We start from the raw sequence: 19217 nt of genomic DNA, 5'->3' as shown, positions 1-19217 counted from the left end.
TCTCGTAAGAAACTCCTCTTGTCAGCAGTGATGACGAGGTGACTGTCTTCAGGCAGTGAAATTGAACTGAACAGTGAAACCAAAAGTGATTCTGATTAATCCAAAAGTGTCATCATCCGTGCATGTGCAGTTTGCTGTGTGCTGTTCATATTATTATTATTAATAATCATTATTATTATTTTTATCATATTTTGACTTTGTACTTTTAGTGTTTTTCACAGTTTACAGAAGAAAAATGAAATTTAATTAAATGTCATTTGTCAAGCCAAGAAATGCATTGCTTTTTTCATGTCTTTTTGAGAAAAAATTGAACACTAAGGAGGTTAAATCCCATTGTCTGGGTCATACTGCCATTCTGTTGCCATCTGTAGGTCTCCCAGCCGAACCCCAATCATGTCTTTCTCAGCCAGTCTGTCAGCATTGAAAAGGAGACACTGCACAACAGGACCGCTCTTACTCCTTTGCTTTATTTCTAAGGAGAGCCCTCTTTCCAGCCACACACTTGAGTGCAGGCGTGCCACAGGCTTTCCAGGGGCATACTCCGGACCATCTGTCTCCATTCTTCTTTCTCCTCCCATAAACTCTTATCTCCCTTTCCACTGTGCAGGCTCATTGCATATTCCCAGATTGGGTGCAGCTGCTGTCCTTCACCAACTCTGGGTGTAAATGAGATGCCTGACTGACCTGCTCGCATTTGCACGTGAATGCGTGATCAGGCAAGCACCCCAATCAACTCTGGAGCGGCGCCTGCACACACACACTTACACCCGTTAAGAGCCTGTATGCTCCAGGACCTGATTTTTTACTTAAACCCATGCTTCGCCACGGACTTCTTATTACAGAGACACGTTCTGCCATTTTTTTTTCTCTTTTGTGTGTTTGAAAATTGCTGAGTATTGTAAGATGCCAACTGATTAACCTCTGTTGCAATTTATTAGTAATGCATCCAGGCTTTATTCTAGGTTGGTATCTAGTGCTGCCAGACTCCAGCCCCTTCATGAATTGGATTTAACAATTTGCAGAAATCATGGATGGATATATTTTCTTCAAACTGCTAACAACTGAACTTTTGGCTGATTAAAGTGTTGACTTTGTTGTACATTGTTTAAATATTTGAACTCGGATGAAATTAAGGAGTAATGAAATGGAGCATGGGCATGCTGCACTATATTAAAATTTGGACAAAACACAACTACAGTATTTTTTTGGAAACTGTCAATAGTAATATTCTTATGTTTTAAGATCCCAGCAGCGTGCATATCTATCACTTTCAATAAGGAAAAAAATTGATCGATGTGGGTTGAAATCAAGAGAATCTATCGTTCTGTGCATTAATTGGAGACTTTGCAAAGTAAAGAAAAGTCTATTATGACACTCAATAAAAAATGCAATCTGCTTTGAGTAATGAGATTAGCATTCCTGTGCAGTTTTGTTTGTTCCCTTTAATTTATACTGTCTGAACATGCAGTAAGCACCACAATGAAGGCAATTAAAATTGCAAAGCTGAAAAAGGGCTCCATCATTGCGCAACTTTAAAATGAAGTAACTTAAAATTAGTTACACATTAAAATTAATAGTATTAGAATAACATTAAAAAAGCTGTTGTTAAATAAAAGTTATTGGATATCACAAATCCATGAAATGCAGCATGATTGATAATCTGCTTCTTCAAATGCTTGCTGTTATAGAGGGCAGGTAGGGTCATTCCAGTGGCTGTGGGGCATCTGTTGGTAAAGAAAGATTCACTGTTTTTGACTTTGCCGAAGATGACGTAATGTTTGCAAAGTCAACGGAGGCTGTGATTGGGACTCTTGAGAGACTGAGTGAGTGTGTCTGTTTGCGGAGAGAGAGTGTCAACCACATTGACAGGTTTACTTATCTTGGCAGCACCATTCATGTCTCTGGTGACTCTTCCTATGAAGTCAGGAGATGGACTGGGAGAGCTTGCAGGGGTCTTGAGATCGCTGGAAGTGGGTGTGTGGCACTCCTGATATCTATGCAAAAGGACAAAGGTCCAAGTCTTTAGTGTCCTGGTGCTTCCTGTCTTGCTATATGGTTGCGAGACATGAACTTTATCCAGTCACCTGACGTGAAGACTTCGGTACTATGTCTCTTTATAGAATCCATGGGTACTGATGGCTTGACTTTGTGTCGAATGAGCGGTTTCTCACAGAATCACAAATGAGGCACCTTATCTGTATTGTGAGGGAGCATCAGTTATAGCACTTACGGCCACGTGGTGCCATTTCCAGAGGGTGATCCAGCATGCAAGATCCTCATTGTTGGGGACCCGTGTGGCTGGTCCAGGCCAAGAGGATGCCCATGTAACACCTGGGTACAGCAGGTAGATGGTCACTTTCTGAAGGTGAAACTGGACCGCGTGTCTGTCTGGGGGTTGCCACCCAGGATCCCGCCATTTACCATTTATCAGTGTTACAGAGTTATACTAAGTTACCTTTTTAAATGTGTACAACAAGTACCAATACTGCTAAGTCACTTGTATAAGTTGGAGTTATCTTGAACTGCTGAGAAGATGCTACATTACATTTTGGACACAGTGACTTGCACTCAGTCACAGCAAGTACAAACATTTTTATGTTAACGTTCGATATAGGCTGGTATTCTTATCTGGTATTCATGTAGTGAACAGAAATTATTGTTAATTTTTTTACTTTATATGTATTTTTAATTTTTGTTCAGTGTATCAACAAAAAAAAGGTTTTCTTATGATAACCTATAGTACTAGGGTGTTGTACCATGTTAGCCATTATAAATGTAGAGAAAAGCCAAGCAAAATGACACCTTTTATTGGCTAACTAAGAAGATTACAATATGCAAGCTTTCGAGGCAACTCAGGCAACTCAGGTCCCTTCTTCAGGGGCCCCTTACATCTTGCCTGAAGAAGGTGCCTGAGTTGCCTCGAAAGCTTAAATATTGTAATCTTTTTAGTTAGTCCAATAAAAGGTGTCATTTTGCTTGGCTTTTCTTATGATAACCTAGATAGACTGGCAGGTGGGAAGTGTTGACAAAATTGCCTTCAGTGCACAACTTCAAACCTGAAGATTTCTAGTTCAGCCTATGCTTCTGATTCACATGAGACCCTCAGCAAATCACTCAACCTTCTTGTTCTCTGATATCAAAATTAGGAACTGTACAATAATCCATCCTGACCTAAAGATGTCAGTTGAGAATACAGTAGTAATAACTAAGTCAGCTGAGCTACATGGGAAATGGCACTCATGAGCTTTCATATTGCATAAGTAGCATTTTAAATATCATATATCACTGTGTAGGAACTCTTGAGCAGACATTTTAAGCAGTAGAAAGGGTATGAAGAAAAAAAACAGTAAAATAACAAGTCCCCTAAAAATGACCTGAATGATTGACCATAAGAAATGACAGGCAGCATTTCAATAGCAGCATTTCAATAGCAGCATTACGGCACATACAGTGCTTTACAGTTAGGTTTGAAATACCTTAAATGCAAGAAGAAAAGTTGGATTTTTTATACCTTTCTTTCTTATTCTTCTTTCTTTGTATGATGTCCTGATATCCCAGACTGTTGCTTCATTACTGACAGCAATGTACTGTGTCTGCTCTAACTAAGTGACAATGCAATTTATCTCTGGCTCCCAGTGTCCTTGGTAGCAAGAAATGATTTCTGGTTTCTGACTTGTATGCACTTCCATCACTTTACACTGCTGATATCAAGAATATGTTTCAGTACTTAGTAAGAGGTGATTTGCAGGGTTTGCTCAGTCACCTTTAAGGATTTTGAACACCTTCATATGGCAACAAAGGAAGTTTTTGTTTTTTGTTTCTTTATTACAGTGAATGGCTTTAGGCATATTGACAATGGAAGTATCATAATAGGTGCTTTATCATCTATCATTCTGAGCTGTAGTAAAAGGTGCAGCCATCTGGAATCCAGTCTGAACCTGGAGTGCTAAGCCAAGCAGCTGAGCCCACAAGCAATGATGCATTGATTGTGCTGTGTGTAGCTCAGAAGACCAATGTCCATTTGCAAGCTGCTACATGCAAATAACACACAGTTAGTTTCCTGTACTCCAACAAGGGGAATTTTGGAATTAATAATATGCAACTTTATTTGCTGAGTAAAATCTTGCTGTTATATTTCATGCCAAAAATCTTGCACTGCCACACATCTGTGTTTCCTTCTCTATACAGTTTACATTTTTAAACTACTAGTCAAGCTAATCTTTTGTACTTCTTGTGTCCCTAATTGTTTAAATTAAGTTGGTTTTGAAGAATTATTTAATTTACATATTGCAGCTCTGCTGCAGTTTTACTGCACTATTCAGCTGTGCTTCTCAACAAAGCAACATAAGAAATCTGTAGTGCCTTTTCATCCTACTCTTGTAATGTAACCCACTTCTGCCTATGAGTAGTATACTTCATAGTTATACACATAACCACATATACACAGGCAGTTAAAAGAAAGCAGCACATCAATGTTTTAAAACAGAACTTCACAAATTAATAATCCAGTGAGTAGATTTTCATTGTAATCATTCTATAAGTCAATGGCTGGCTACATCTCACAAAATCTCAAATCTTAACATTAGAACCCACTGATGCAGTTGAAATTCTCCCAGCTCAAGTCTGTTTATCTCGGTGTGAGGTGCTTGGAATTGTATAGGTAAATAATATATTGTTATTTGGAATACATTTTATTTGAGTCTGGGATATGGAGTCCGGAAGTGCAGCCCTGTCTGGGTCCCTTTATTCAATAAAAAGATGGTGTTTGGGGAGGACTGCCCTACTTTCTCTATGACCCAGAATTGTTTCTCAGAAGACGTGAAGTCAGCAATCTTGACAGCCTTTAAGAATTATCTGAATGAGGTAATGGGACAACTTAGCTAACTAAGCAAGCTTTGTGGCTTTAACTGTCTCTTCTGTCTTATACAGTAGATTAAATTCAAGATCAAGAAAAGCAAAAATACCCAGAAACCTATATACTATTAAGAAGGCATCAACAGACACCAAATAGAGCAGAAACTGACTGCCCACAGCAATAATTAATAAACAAGAAATACATTAATAAAGAACAGCAAATTGAACAACAAAGTCTTGGAAAAGTGACTGAGGCAATTAACCAAAAGTCTTTTGTGACAAAACCTGAGATTCAAATAGTCAGGAACTTAGTAAACTATATAAAAGGGGTCAAAGAACTTAGAAGCAAATCTTGCTTTTTTGACAATAGCTTTCTTTTATTGTTGTCTTAATAGGAATATTATTGCACTCTGTACATGTGACAATTGAAACCTTGGTGATGGTTGCACCAAATCCAATGGTGGCTTCATCCCTCTAAAATAATGACAATAAGATGAAGGAGGGATGAAGAAAAAATATCAAACACAAAACAAAATCTAAACAAAACAGCAGTGAGGAAGCAGAGGGGAGGAAATAAATATGTGTATATGTGTGCTGTATATATACATACACACTGTATATAACTTTGCCACTACAGTATAGACTTCTTAATTTTATATTGACTTTATAGTTTTAATTGTCTTTAGAGATGAAGTGCTTTTAGCACAAAATTTAAATATAACATTCTCTTCTCTTCAACCTTACTCATGATTATTATAATTCTTTTATTTTATTATTTTTTTTAACACCCCGTAAGTTAGGTATTACAAAGCTGCTTCTGTCCAAGGTGCTGAATGCAGCAGCTGTTTGCTTTTTTGAATTGTAGGAATTTTATTAGTATACCTCTAGCAAAAGTAGCATACAGATAAATCTTACTGTGCCATACAAAGTGAGGCATGCAGGTTCTTATTTTATTTAAATGATGTGACACAAACAGAATTTTAAAACCGATCAGGTAGAAAGTAAATTCCAGCAGCTTATTACGTATTCTCAAATCAATTAAATTCTATTAACATTTAAAGTGTACTTTCACATACTGTATAAGCTTAGCTTATACAATTACAGGGTTATTCGGAAAGAATGTCCTAGAGGTGTCACCATTTATATTGACTGTGCTGCCTGAAGACATAAAGACATACACTTTTCCATACATGTAACAGATGAAATGTGGACAGTTTTCCTATCATTTGCTGTAACCCACATTTTTGTGTTTGAAAACTAACAGAATTTAGCTCACTTAAAAATATTTGGAGTACCCTGTATAGTACAGTTAAAATCAAATTGAAAATGGCTTGTAACAAGAAAGTTATGTATACAGAAATGTGTGTGATTTAACTGGGGAGTTTTTTTTTCAGTTATGTAACAGCAGACTCACCTTTAATGCACGTTTCTTTGCTTGTGGACCAACTTCTAATAAAGGTGCTTTACAATTCATACTGTCTCATAAACAGTATAAATTAGGGTCAAACACTTTTTCTGGGCTTTTGGTCTCTCACAGTACAAGCAAAGCTACCAGTGTGATGACACGTTCAAAGTCCTTGTGCAGGGTTGTTGTAACAGCTAGCTAGGCGAGACCTTCATTGGTTAAAAACAAAGCTAATTTGTATACAGTGTTGTCAATTAGTGTTGTTGACAACCTTTCCAAAGAAGATCAATGGGAATGGTAAATATGATATGATCTGCTGGCATAGATTGTTTATTTTTGGTTTTTTTTGTCAGAAACCGATTAACTTCCATGTTTCAGTGTACCATAAAAACAGATTTTGAGTGGTTTTGAGAGGTTCTAACACAAATTTGAAGGCACTGGTGTGTGAGTTGTTACAAGTATTACACGAAAAAGATCTTTTATATAACCAAACTGTTATATCTGAGTGTCTAAGAGAGGTCAGAAGAAAGAAATTGTAAACATGAAGGGTGGCTGATTACTTATTTTTCAAAAAAGGCTGCATTAGACATAGACGATTTTACAAAATACTGGCATGAAATGGTTTTTTTGGTTAACAATAAAATAAAAAGTAAGCACATTCAAAAAACAAATAGATTTATATAATGTAATACGGTATTGAAAGCTACTGAGGAGAGTGAGTATTAAAAGAGCAATACTTATTATAATATGACAAATATTAAAATATAAATGCACTATTACATTTTCTTAATTCAATAGGTAAACTGAATGTGCTACTTTGGATCAATAATAAAGGAGAAATTACACAATAAGCACAGTACTTTTTAATGAGCTGCTGCATGAAATGGAAAGGCACAAAGCCAGAAAAAATAATGTTATAATGGCAAGTCTGAGCTGTTTACCGAGTAGCATGTAGTGTAAAGCCTCTACAAAATTAGTCAGGAGTGGTAAAACAATCACCCTAACATCCACACTCTATTAAGTAGATTCATATATAAATGCTATATATTATGTGTATGAGCACTTTTTAATTTACATATATTTGCTTTCAGCTAAAATTTCCTTAAGACATGAGTGCATCAATACCACCTAGAGCAGACCATTCAAGCATTAAATCAAAAGTAGTGTGTTTTTCTATAACTGCAAGTCAAAAAAGTACATGCAGCTAAGTAACTTGATTGAAATATTAATGACACAGTAAATTAAATGTACAAATGGTTCTAAAAAAATCTAATACAAAATATGGTGTTAGATATGTTAGAATGTCAGGCATCAGAAATCAAACAATTGCAAAAGATGTAGTATTTGAATTTTTTTTTACCAAAACTAGAAATGGATTCAGGTAATGTAATTCTAATGGCTAGTTGTTACACTACTGTAATTCCTGACCTGGGAAATGCCAAAAAAAATCCTACAACAATGGCCTCTTCGAGTTATTAGTGACGGATGACCATTGACATATTGCTGGGACATAGGTTTCGAGGTTTACTTCATCCCAAAGGTGTTTTGCTGGAGTAAGACTTGAAACCCTGTCGGCCACTGACTACCATATTTGTGAAACTTGTTTTGGGCACTGCAAGGAAAGAAAAGAAAATACTGAGCCAGGAGAGACCAGGAGATAAAAGAAAATATAGGGTGCAGGTGAATTCACAGCTTTGGGCCAGTTAACAGTCAGTTGTAGCAGAAAACAACAAAAAACAGATTGTCAAAGCAAAATCACAAAACCAGAATTGAAGTGAACAGAGTATAAATTTGTTTAAAGGTCCTAATTAGGACTAGAATTTCTTATCTATAGTAAGTTTTGAGAGAAAACAAATTGATTCTTGGTTGTATGTAAAGGTGCCAGATCTTGCATGCTAGCATTTTAAATATGTGGGACATGATGACATAAAGTCCAATGTGTCACATGATTAATAACTCATATAGCATCAGACATGCAAAGAGTATTAATCAGTTCACCCTCAAATGTCCTAAGATGGCACTCAGATAATATAATCTTCACATGAAAAAACATCTTAACAACACAAAAACAAGTTATACAATCTCAAAAGTGAATAAAAGTGAGTTTTAGATGTACAAATCTGGATTTGTAACAGAACCAGCTTGAGATGATGGAAACTTTGTGAACTAATGATTGATTTTCCTGCTTGAGTTATTCATTTAAAAATAGGTTAACCGTGGCTATAAAAGGTTGGACATGTTCAACAACAATGCTTAGATTCATGGAAGCATTCAAATAATGTTCACTTCTTACTAAAAAATGCTTGCTATAAATATCATTCCTCACAACTTCACACTGCCACCACCAGCTTGTGTTGTTAAAACTAGGCAGGATGAATTAACGGATTCATTCTGTTTATGCCATAATTCTGGCTCCACAAGTCATCTAGTTTTGGTGATCATGTGCCCACTGTAGGCACATCTTGATATTTTTGTATCAGTATACTGCTGCTGGATTATGTGAATTTCCCCTTAGGATTAATAAAGTATCTATCTATCTATCTATCTATCTATCTATCTATCTATCTATCTATCTATCTATCTATCTATCTATCTATCTACTCTTAGCTGAGAGAAGTGTGGTGTAGTCTTCTACTGCTTTAGACCATCTACTGCACATTGTGCCTCTGAGATGCTGAAACCACCATATCTGAAGCACAGTCAGCATCTTTTAGGTCTCTGGCTTTCCAGATGTTATGTTTGCTTTTCAGAGGAGTACTCTATTTGCAATAATGAATAGGTATACTTAAAGTGGCAATTAAGTGTAAAGTATAGTATGGTAGTCAAAAGTACAGATAGTCTATTCATTATAGGGCACATAGGGATTAACTTATGATATCAGCCTATCTTTAAATTGATTCCATTTATTTTCCAGTGAATCTTTTTGCTGCTTCTGTGTTTAGCTTTTCTAATAATCTTTACATCTGTATGTAGCATTTAAAACCAATTAGTTTGCCAACTACAGTACACACATTCAAAGAGAGGAAGAGATATTGTAATACATAAAAAAAGCAAACAGATATATGCATCTAGCAAAAATGGCTTACTAATTTGGTTTGTTTTAGCCTTTGGCAAATATGGGTGAGGTTGACAGCCCTTTAGCCATTCAGAAACTGAAAATAAATTAGCAGGCATTGCTCTTGAGACATGGTGTCTCCAGTCCAATTTGTTGTTCTTGCGTGCTTAGCAATTTCCCTAATAGAGCAAGATCCTTTGTGCCAATAGTACAGACAATTCCTGGCACTTACAGGCTAATGTTGTTTTTTTTATTGAAAACAGAATGCTGCTATCTATAAGAGATATCTTGTCAGGGAGAATGGAAGCATATTACTAGGTAAGATGTAGAATGTGGGCAAATTATATTTGCTGTCCGAGTGTAGATGGAAGAAATGGGCTTTAGACCATGTAGTATGGATCTAATTCATGAACAAATGGTTGTATAAGTGATAGATTGTTTCTTTAAAAGCATTAATCTTAGTATTAATTACAATGCAGTGTTACTGTGTACTGGCTGTCAGTCAGATGCCTCAAATTAACATAATAGAAAGATGTACCAAAATGAGGCTTCACTGTACATCTTAGACCTTATGCAATATAATACATAAAGTAAAAAAATACATAATACGGCTAGGTCCATAAGTATTTGGACAGTGGCAAAATTTTCATAATGTTGGCTCTCTTCACCACCACGATAGATTTGAAACAATGCAATAAAGATGTGGTTAAAGTGTAGACTTTCAGCTTTAATTCAAGGGGTTTAACAAAAATATTGCATGAGCTGTTTAAAAAAGATAGGTATTTTTATACATAGTCCCTCTGTTTTCAGGGCCTCAAAAGAATTTGGACAAACTAACATTATTATGAATATAATGATCATTTTCAATATTTGGTTGAAAATCCTTTACAGTCAATGAATGTCTGAAGTCTGCAACCCATAGCTATCTCCAAGTGCTGGGTTTCCATTCTAGTAGTACTTTTCCAGGCCTTTATTGCATTGAAAAGCATTTGGTTTGCTTTCACAGTTTGTTTTGGCTCATTGTCCTTCTGCACAGTGAAGCTTCATCCTATCAGTTTTGCAGCATCTGGCTGAATCTGAATAGATAGTATAGCCCTGTACACTTCAAAAATCCTCCTGCTACTTCTGCCAGCATTCATATCATCTATAAACACTAGTGACTGGCTTCCATTCGCAGCCATGCATGATCATGCCATAAAACTGCCTCTACCATGTTTCACAGATGATGTGGTATTAATCGAGTCTTGAGCCATTTGTTCTTTTCTCCATACTCTTTTCTTTCTAACATCTGGTTAATATTGAGGTTTCCTTTGTCCAAAGAAAATTGTTCCAGAACTGGACAGGCTTTTAAAAACTGTTTTCTGGCAAAGTCTAATCTATCCTTCCTACGCTTGTGGTTAACCAGTGGTTTGCACATTGTGGTAAACCCTCTGTCTTTACTTTCATGAAGTCTTCTCTTTGGCAATGATAGGTCTACCACCCAGAAAGTGTTTTTAGTTTTGCTAAATGTTGTGAAGGGGTTCTTCTTTGCCAAGGACAGAATTCTGAAATCATCCAAAACAGTTGTCTTCTGTGGTTTTCCAGACCTCCTGGTTTTCCTGAGTTCACAAGTTTGTTCCTTCTTTTTAAGAATATACCAGATGGTTGATTTGTCCATTCCTCGCTTTTCTGCTCTTTCTCTCTAAAGGGTTTGTTTTGTTTTCTCAGACTATTGATGTCCTGCTTTTAACTTGCATGGACAGCTCTTTGGACCTCATACTGAGAGTTCACAGTGATAGCGTCCTTATGCAAATTCCACACTTGGTCAATTCAAATGTCAGTCAAATGTCCAGATACTTTATAGCCCGGAAAATGGGTGCGGGGCTTATATACAGAAAATTGTTTGGTAAACAAACATATTTTTAATATTTTTGGTAAACCCCTTAAATTAAAACCTAAACTCTAAACTTCCATCACATAATGATGGTCTTATTTTAGATCCATTGTGGTGGCATTATGTAAATTGTGTCACTGTCCAAATACCTACAGTATGTACCTGACTGTATTATTAAAAAGCTTCTTGACTTTGCAATTTTATAATAAAGAAATTATTCCCAGTTTTAAGTTGGCCTTTTTGTACTGCAAGGTCTATGTCTGATTTATTACACTAAACTCAAACATTGTAAAATGGTTTACAAATTTAGTTAGTGACTTAGTTTTTTTTGTCATTTGTTGGTAGATAGTGTTGCTACTGCTGCTTATTTATAGGGTAGATTTTTGTCATTTAGTATTAATTCTATTGGGTATGCAAGTCTCATGAACTCTAACTGATATTTGTATTTTATGATTCATTAAATATACTGTAAAATGAGATTATTCTATTGTTTTTGAAAAAATAAATGATTTGGTTGGACTTTATGTGTATTGGCGTGCCATTGTCAATAAATGCAGTTGACTGTCTGTGCAAATCTAATAGCAGAAAATATTGTAAATATTTTATTTTTAAAATTACACACTAATGTAACAATTAGTTACAATGTTGCATGATGCTGAGTGCTACAACTTTTAATTTGTGCAATAAGCAGGAACACAGTTAAGGATTGTTTATCATGCAGAAAACATATTCCATGTGTATTCCATGTATGGATGCAGCATGTGAGCTGCAAAAGGCAGAACTTCTGAACTTATATAAACTGATTTGAAACATTGAATGGTTTCACAGATTCAGCCTTTTACCCTAAACAGAACCAAACAGATGAGAATGCAGTAGTCACACAGTTGAGGCAGAGGTCATAATTTGAGACAATTCAGGAAGAGTTGTCTGGACAGAATATTGATCGATTCACTAATGTCTAAGGTATCAGCAACCAAAAAGAGAATAATTGAGAACAAAGGTAAAAACAAATGTCAGATAACATAAAAAGCAGTTGTTTGAAAACTACTTTCTAAAGCTATGAAAAGGTATTTCGTTGGTAATCAATGTTCAGGCAATGATAGTGATTGTGGCTGACTGCTAAATAATTTGGTCACCAACAATTACGTGAACGAGTCCATGTGACATCACACACATGAATTTACATAACCATGCCCCCTAGTGATGCATAGCATCCTAGCAACCAAAATGCAAAATGGTAGAATGATGATGCTGCCATTATGTGACATCTTTATAGCAATACTTGGAGCAAAACAAATAAAATGTATAAATAATAAGACATACTATAATTAATTTCAGTTGTAACATTCTCCTTCTTTAACTATTTTAGCTAATACAAGTGTTTAGCTGTACTGTCTCAATATGTTATTCAGTAGCTGATTAAGGTACCTGTTGTGGAGTGTCAAATTTTCTGTATATTTATTATAATACATTTTCCCCCTTAATTACAAAGGTTATTGCAGAATTTAGCTTTTCATTTAATTTTCAACACTTACCCCAACTTTGACCCAATAATGAACTGCTGTTGACATCACTGTTTGTACCTCCAGCATGGATTTTTTTAATACTATATTTAGTGACTCAGTTTTAAAATTATATTAAAATTAAATAGGACTACAAACAGAGGCCTAAGTAAGCTTGCTATCTCATTTGAAATATTGTGCTGTTCTGAAATACTGGCTTAGTTGTTTCTACTTTACAATTGATATGCATTGGTGAGGCAGGTAAGTAAGAAATATTGTAAAAAGTGAAAGAATGTTTTCAATAATTTAAGTTGTTTTTTTAGCAATTACCCAAGGATTTAGTAATTTTAATAGAATACATGTCATGTTTTTCAATGGAAAAGCAATTTCTTATGTATAGTATAGTAGTAGTTACTTTATTCATCAATCAATTTAAGTTTATTATATATAGAACACTTTAAAGTAAATATTCTTCAAAAGCAATTCCTTGAAGGATTTCCAAAAACTCTGTACACCTGAGTAAAGCATAAACACCCCAGGAAGTTTCAGTGAACTCATATTTAATAAATAAACCTTGCCTAGCACACACTGCATAAATTAATATGGAGGTGAAATTTATTTGATGGACTGATCTGTCTATAGCCCACTTTGCAACCCCAAGTGTTACACAAGACAGTGAACTGTGTCCTTGTTGATGCAATTTTTAATTTTGTCTTGGATGTTTCACAGCGTACATTAGAATCCTCTATCCTAAAATGACAAAAACAAAGTTCCTTTGTATTGGTAAATTTATAAAGAACAATTCAAGGCAAGATCAAAGTAAAGGCAGAAACAAAAATGGACATGCCTAAAATAGAATGAGATAGGGAATAAGAAAAGTACTTGCAGTCCAAATAAAGAGCCAAACAAGAGAAAGGAGCCAACATTAGTGCCAAAGCAAGGGACACAATTTATTCAGTCCAATGTAAAGGCTAATGGTAGTCGCTCAGCTGCAAGGTTAGTGAAGATCCCACTCCCTGATTCAAGGTAAATCACTTAAAGAGTAATTAACATAATAATTTAAGCATACGTCTCATAATATATAGCACATAAGAGAAAAGCATAATCAGTGACGCTATCAACGAAATAATTTAGCAAACAAGAAAAAGAAAACGCACTTAATCTACTCTAACTACAACGTTACGGTATGTGAATTCAAATGTGAAATTAATGTCAGATAAAACCGATTTTGATGATGTTGTTTGTCCACCTTTTGAAACCACTTCCTGATTAAAGGCTTTAACAAAACATTCCCACGAACAGTGTCCAGAAGTTATCTCCTCTGAAGAGCACTGTGGGTCAAGTATGGCTACATGCTCACCACTGTCCATTTTAGAAGATGGCAGAGTGAATCCTCTAGGAAGTTTATATATATATATATATATATATATATATATATATATTGTCACAAAACGAGACAAAGACAGAAAAAGGTTTGGGGCAGCCACCCATGTAATTAGGTATCCTGGCTGCAAAGTGCTGGCTGCTGGCTTACAACAGAGTCCAAAACAAGACTGCCAGAGAAGGGAAAAGGGAAGGCTTTTAAAGGGGGAGGCAGGAAGTGAGGTCATAAGGATCGGGCACGTGTTCATCTTTCATTGGTTTAGTCCCGGATGTGACATCAGGGGCCGGAGCTGGCAAGGTCTGTCTCCATTGGCTCGGTCCCAGAAGTGACGTCCAGAGAGACAGGTGGAACCTCCCGGGTTAGGTCTACAGGGAAGTGAGAAAGAGAGTTAGTGCGCTCTGCCACATCCGGCATGGCTCAGAACTGCCTTCACTCGAGCCCTTTAGCTGCCTCCCATGCGCGTGTGACAAGGCCCCCTCAGCCCAGACCCGTCGGGTCGGGCGACCTAACCGAGAGGTCGTGAACCCGAGAGAGCATCAGCGTTGGCATGGAGAGCACCCGGCGATGAACGAGCAAAAACTTGTATGGCTGCAGGTCAAGAAACCACCGGGTGACCCGCGGATTCGACTCCTTGTGCAGGGCCATCCACTGTAGAGGTGCATGGTCCGTGACAAGGGTGAACTCACGCCCAACAGGTAGTACCTCAGCTGAGTGATCGCCCATTTAATCGCCAGAGCCTCCCTCTCCACCGCCGCATACCTGGTCTCCCGGTCCAACAGTTTCGGCTCAGGAACATGACGGGGGGTTCGACACCATCCACACTTTGGCTCAGCACGGCTCCCAGGCCTGTGTCCGGCGTCCGTCTGGAGGATGAAAGGCAAAGAAAAGTTAGGTGCCATCAAAATAGGTGCGGACGTAAGGGCCTTCTTCAAGTCACCAAATGCAGTGTCTGTTTTGCAGTCCATACCACAATGTTGGGGCCCTCTTCTTTGTTAAATCAGTCAAAGGCGCTTTCTCCAAAACCGGGTACAAACCGGCGGTAGTACCCGCTAACCGAAAGGCTTGGACCTGCCGCTTGGTTGTGGACGGGCCATTTCAGAATGGCATCAATTTTGGAGCACTGTGGCCTTACGGTACCCGACCCACCAGGTAGCCTAAATATTTGGCCTCGCTTAATCCAAAGAAACATTTCTTGGGATTAATCCGAGCCCGCCTCACCAAGTGTCCGTAATACCGCTTGGACATGCTGTAGGTGTTCCTTCCATGTGCTGGAATAGATGACCACGTCATCTAGGTAGGCAGCACTGTATGAGTTATGAGGCCGAAGCACTTTGTCCACCAGGCGCTGAAAGGTTGCTGGAGCCCGTGTAACCCAAATGGAAGGACACGATACTGCCAGTGTCCGCTAGGGGTACTAAGCGCGTTTTTCCTTGGAGTCCGTTAAAGGAACCTGCCAGTACCCTTTGTCATGTCAAGTGTGGTCAGGTATTGAGCCTGTCCAAGCCTCTCGAGGAGGTCGCCCACGCGTGGCATTGGATAGGCATCAAATTGGGAGACTTGGTTAAGCCGGCGGAAGTCATTGCAGAACCTCCAACTCCGTCAGGCTTACCGGCGAGCACAATGGGGCTGGACCAGGGACTATAACTTTCCTCAATTACACCTAGTTCCAGCATGCGCTTGATCTCAAGCTCCACTTCAGCCTTTTTTGCCTCGGGAAGGCGGTGCAGGCGTTCTCGGACAACAACCCGGGCTCTGTCACAATGTTGTGCTCAATCAGAGAGGTCCTTCCGGGTGTTCACTGACTACCTCTCGAGCGGTCCGGATAACTGTTTCCAGCTCCTGCCGTTGCCTGGGTCTCAAGTCTGTGCCAAAGTTAAGGTCGTGTGTGTGGCGAAGAGTGGCGGGGCTGGCGGAGGAGGGATCGGGGTCCCTGTCCTTCCACGGTTTCAGCAGGTTCACATGATAAACCCGCTCCTTTGGCCGGCGATTGGGTTGACTCACCAAATAGTCGACCAGTCCCTTCCTCTCCTTAACCGTAGGGGCCCTGCCAGTGGGCAAGCAACTTAGAGTGGGAGGTAGGCACTAGGACCATGACCCGATCTCCGGGTGGAACTCCCGAAGAGGCGTGCAGCGGTTGTAGTAGCGAACCTGTGCTGCTTGAGCCTCCTCCATGTGACTTTTAAGGACAGGCGAATCTTTCCAAATCTATCGCGTAACTGCGCGATATACTCCAGTATGTTAGTGGTGGGAAGAGCCTCTTCTTCCCAGCCTTCTTTCAAAATATCAAAATGCCCGAGGTTGTCGCCCATACAGTAGTTCAAAGGGGAGAACCCGTGGAGGCTTGTGGGACTTCCGATAGGCAAAAGGACGAGGGGGAGGAGCTGATCCCAGTTCCTTCCATCCTCGCTGACCACCTTACGCAGCATTTGCTTGAGAGTTTGATTAAACCTCTCTACTAATCCGTCGGTTTGAGGATGATACACGAGGTTTTAAATGCTTTATTTTCAGTAATCTGGCAGTCTCCTTGAGCGTCTCCGAGGTGAAGGGGTCCCCTGGTCTGTCAAGACTTCTTTGGGGATCCCCACGCGAATACCCTAGTAATTCCCGTGCGATGGCTTTAGAGGTAGCTGGCGCAACGGAACAGCTTCGGGTATCGTGTAGCATAATCCACGAGGACTAAAATGTACTTGTGTCCTCGGGCTGAGGGCTCTAGAGGTCCCACCAGGTCGACCCGATTCTGTGGAAGGGAGCGTCAATCAATGGAATAGGAACAAGAGGAGCACGGTCCCTCCTAGGAATCTGTCGCAGTTGACACTCCGGGCAGGAAGCGCCAAAGCGACGAACCTCCTCATTAATTCCTGGCCAGTAAAACCGGAGCTTGATCCGCTCCAGAGTTTTTTCGGTGCCCAGGTGGCCACCTAGGAGGTGGGCGTGTGCTAGCTCGCAGACCTGCCGCCGGAAGGTGCGCGGCACTAGCAGCAGCCTCGTCTCCTGCCCGTCATGCATTGCTACACGGTAAAGGAGGTCATTATCTAGCACAAAGTAGGGGCCCTGTGGCATCGACTGACTAGTGCGCTGGCCATTGACAAGGACCACTGCATTTTTTACAAACTTCAGGGAGTCGTCATTCCATTGCTCCCTTCTGAAAGAAGCCGGCGTCTGTTTAAATTGAAACCGCAACACGGAGAGAGGGTCAGCGCCGACCTCAATGGGCGTGGTTTCCTCCCGCTCCGCCCGGCGTTGGTGGATGGCGTGTCAGCCTGCGGCGGCCCGGAGTTGCCACGTCAGCCAGGGCGGCTGCTTCACTCTCTCTGCCGGCTGATTACACGGCGTGGAGGCAGCTTGAGGACGGTTCATCTCCGTCCATAACGAGGCCCAACTTAACCCCGGGAGTGGTATGTGTCTCACCGCTTTTAATTTCAGACCAGTCCCGCCTAGTATCACGGGTGTGGAGGATCAGGAAGGATTGCCACGGTTACTTTCTGGACTGACCTCCGTAGCTAATGACACAAGCGGCGGTCCTGTACCAGCGGGTTTCCCCGTGGACACAGGTTATACTGGTCTTGAACTTTAGCCATTGTCGCGGTAGCACAAAACGGCGGGCAACAATGGAAATGTTGCTGCGGAATCGAGCAGAGCGGAAGTTTTAAACCCGTTAACGATCACCACGTCTGTATGCGGGACCGTCAACGGGTTTGTCAGAGCACACCAAGCCCTCCTCCCCCTCCACCTGCATTCCTCCTCGCCTCCAAGCGGTTTTGCGTGCCAGCGCGCGGACGCCGATACAAGCTCCGGGTTGTACAGGGAGGGGCTAGGTCTTGGGCATACCCCGGCTGAGTTTGACAGAAGGGCGGTTCTGCTCTCCCAGAGTGTGAAGCCACCCTCTGTGTTTCCAGAAGCTCTATGAGCCCTGACATGTTCGTAAACTGCACGCCCCAGACCGGCTGGGTGAAGCCCTGGGGAAGTGCTTTCAGGAGCAGATAGCAAGCTACCTGCTCAATTACCTGGTAGGGCTTGTTTTCTAAGGGCGTAGCCACTGCCATACTTTTGCCCATAAGGACCAGGCTTGTTTACTGGTCGGCCTCTCAAGGTCCAACCTCCACCTTGTTATTTCACTCACCTGCCAGTCTGGGGCACCCCTGGGTGGTAAATGGGGCTGTGGTTTCACTGGGGGCAGGCACTCTCCCCCAAGAGAGCATACTGAGTCCCTCTCGTACCCCCCCTCCAGGGCAGACCACGGTGAGCCCCACCCGCACACTCCCTGGCCTCTCTAGATGGCCTAGTTCTGCGTGCTGGGAGCGGAGCCCGCACCGGGTCTCGCCGAACCACGGGGCACCCTCCCCGCCTGAATACTGATACTTCTCCATCCTGCCGTCTACGCCACTGTCACAAAACGAGACAAAGACAGAAAAAGGTTTGGGGCAGCCACCCATGTAATTAGGTATCCTGGCTGCAAAGTCGTTTTCTTTTCATCAAATACAGCACTGAAGTGCTTACAACAGAGTCCAAAACAAGACTGCCAGAGAAGGGAAAAGGGAAGGCTTTTAAAGGGGGAGGCAGGAAGTGAGGTCATAAGGATCGGGCACGTGTTCATCTTTCATTGGTTTAGTCCCGGATGTGACATCAGGGGCCGGAGCTGGCAAGGTCTGTCTCCATTGGCTCGGTCCCAGAAGTGACGTCCAGAGAGACAGGTGGAACCTCCCGGGTTAGGTCTACAGGGAAGTGAGAAAGAGAGTTAGTGCGCTCTGCCACATCCCGGCATGGCTCAGAACTGCCTTCACTCGAGCCCTTTAGCTGCCTCCCATGCGCGCGTGTGTGACAATATATATATATATATATATTATATATATCTTGCTGTAATTTCCAGCCTTGGTTTGTAACGTTTACATTGATAATAAACAAAAATTACAAAACATGTCCCTACAAACCCTGTTTAAAGACAAAGACCCCTTATTTTCTACAGCACATGACGGCGGCAAATTCAAAGTACAAGTACTGAGATTTAAGACAAAAGTCAGAAATGTATAAAGCTGAGACCATGCAATCAGTCAACCGAGTCCTCTAAATAAAGGGCCAACAGGAGTCAAAAATGAAAGTTAAAGTCAAAAACCTACCAAAGAAAGAAGTTTGTTTTTATGTTCAGT

At 40.3% G+C, this 19217-nt stretch overlaps 1 protein-coding gene across 6 annotated transcripts in view; it reads left to right on the top strand.

The window, feature by feature from the left end:
• magi2a (membrane associated guanylate kinase, WW and PDZ domain containing 2a) overlaps window positions 1–19217 on the top strand; it is a 1205404-nt gene that overhangs the window by 650536 nt on the left and 535651 nt on the right. The gene's annotated exons all lie outside the window — the stretch shown is intronic.

This window comes from Polypterus senegalus, chromosome 8, assembly GCF_016835505.1.
Source record: "Polypterus senegalus isolate Bchr_013 chromosome 8, ASM1683550v1, whole genome shotgun sequence".
Classification (NCBI taxonomy): domain Eukaryota; kingdom Metazoa; phylum Chordata; class Cladistia; order Polypteriformes; family Polypteridae; genus Polypterus; species Polypterus senegalus.
This window is presented reverse-complemented; position numbering and strand designations above follow the sequence as displayed.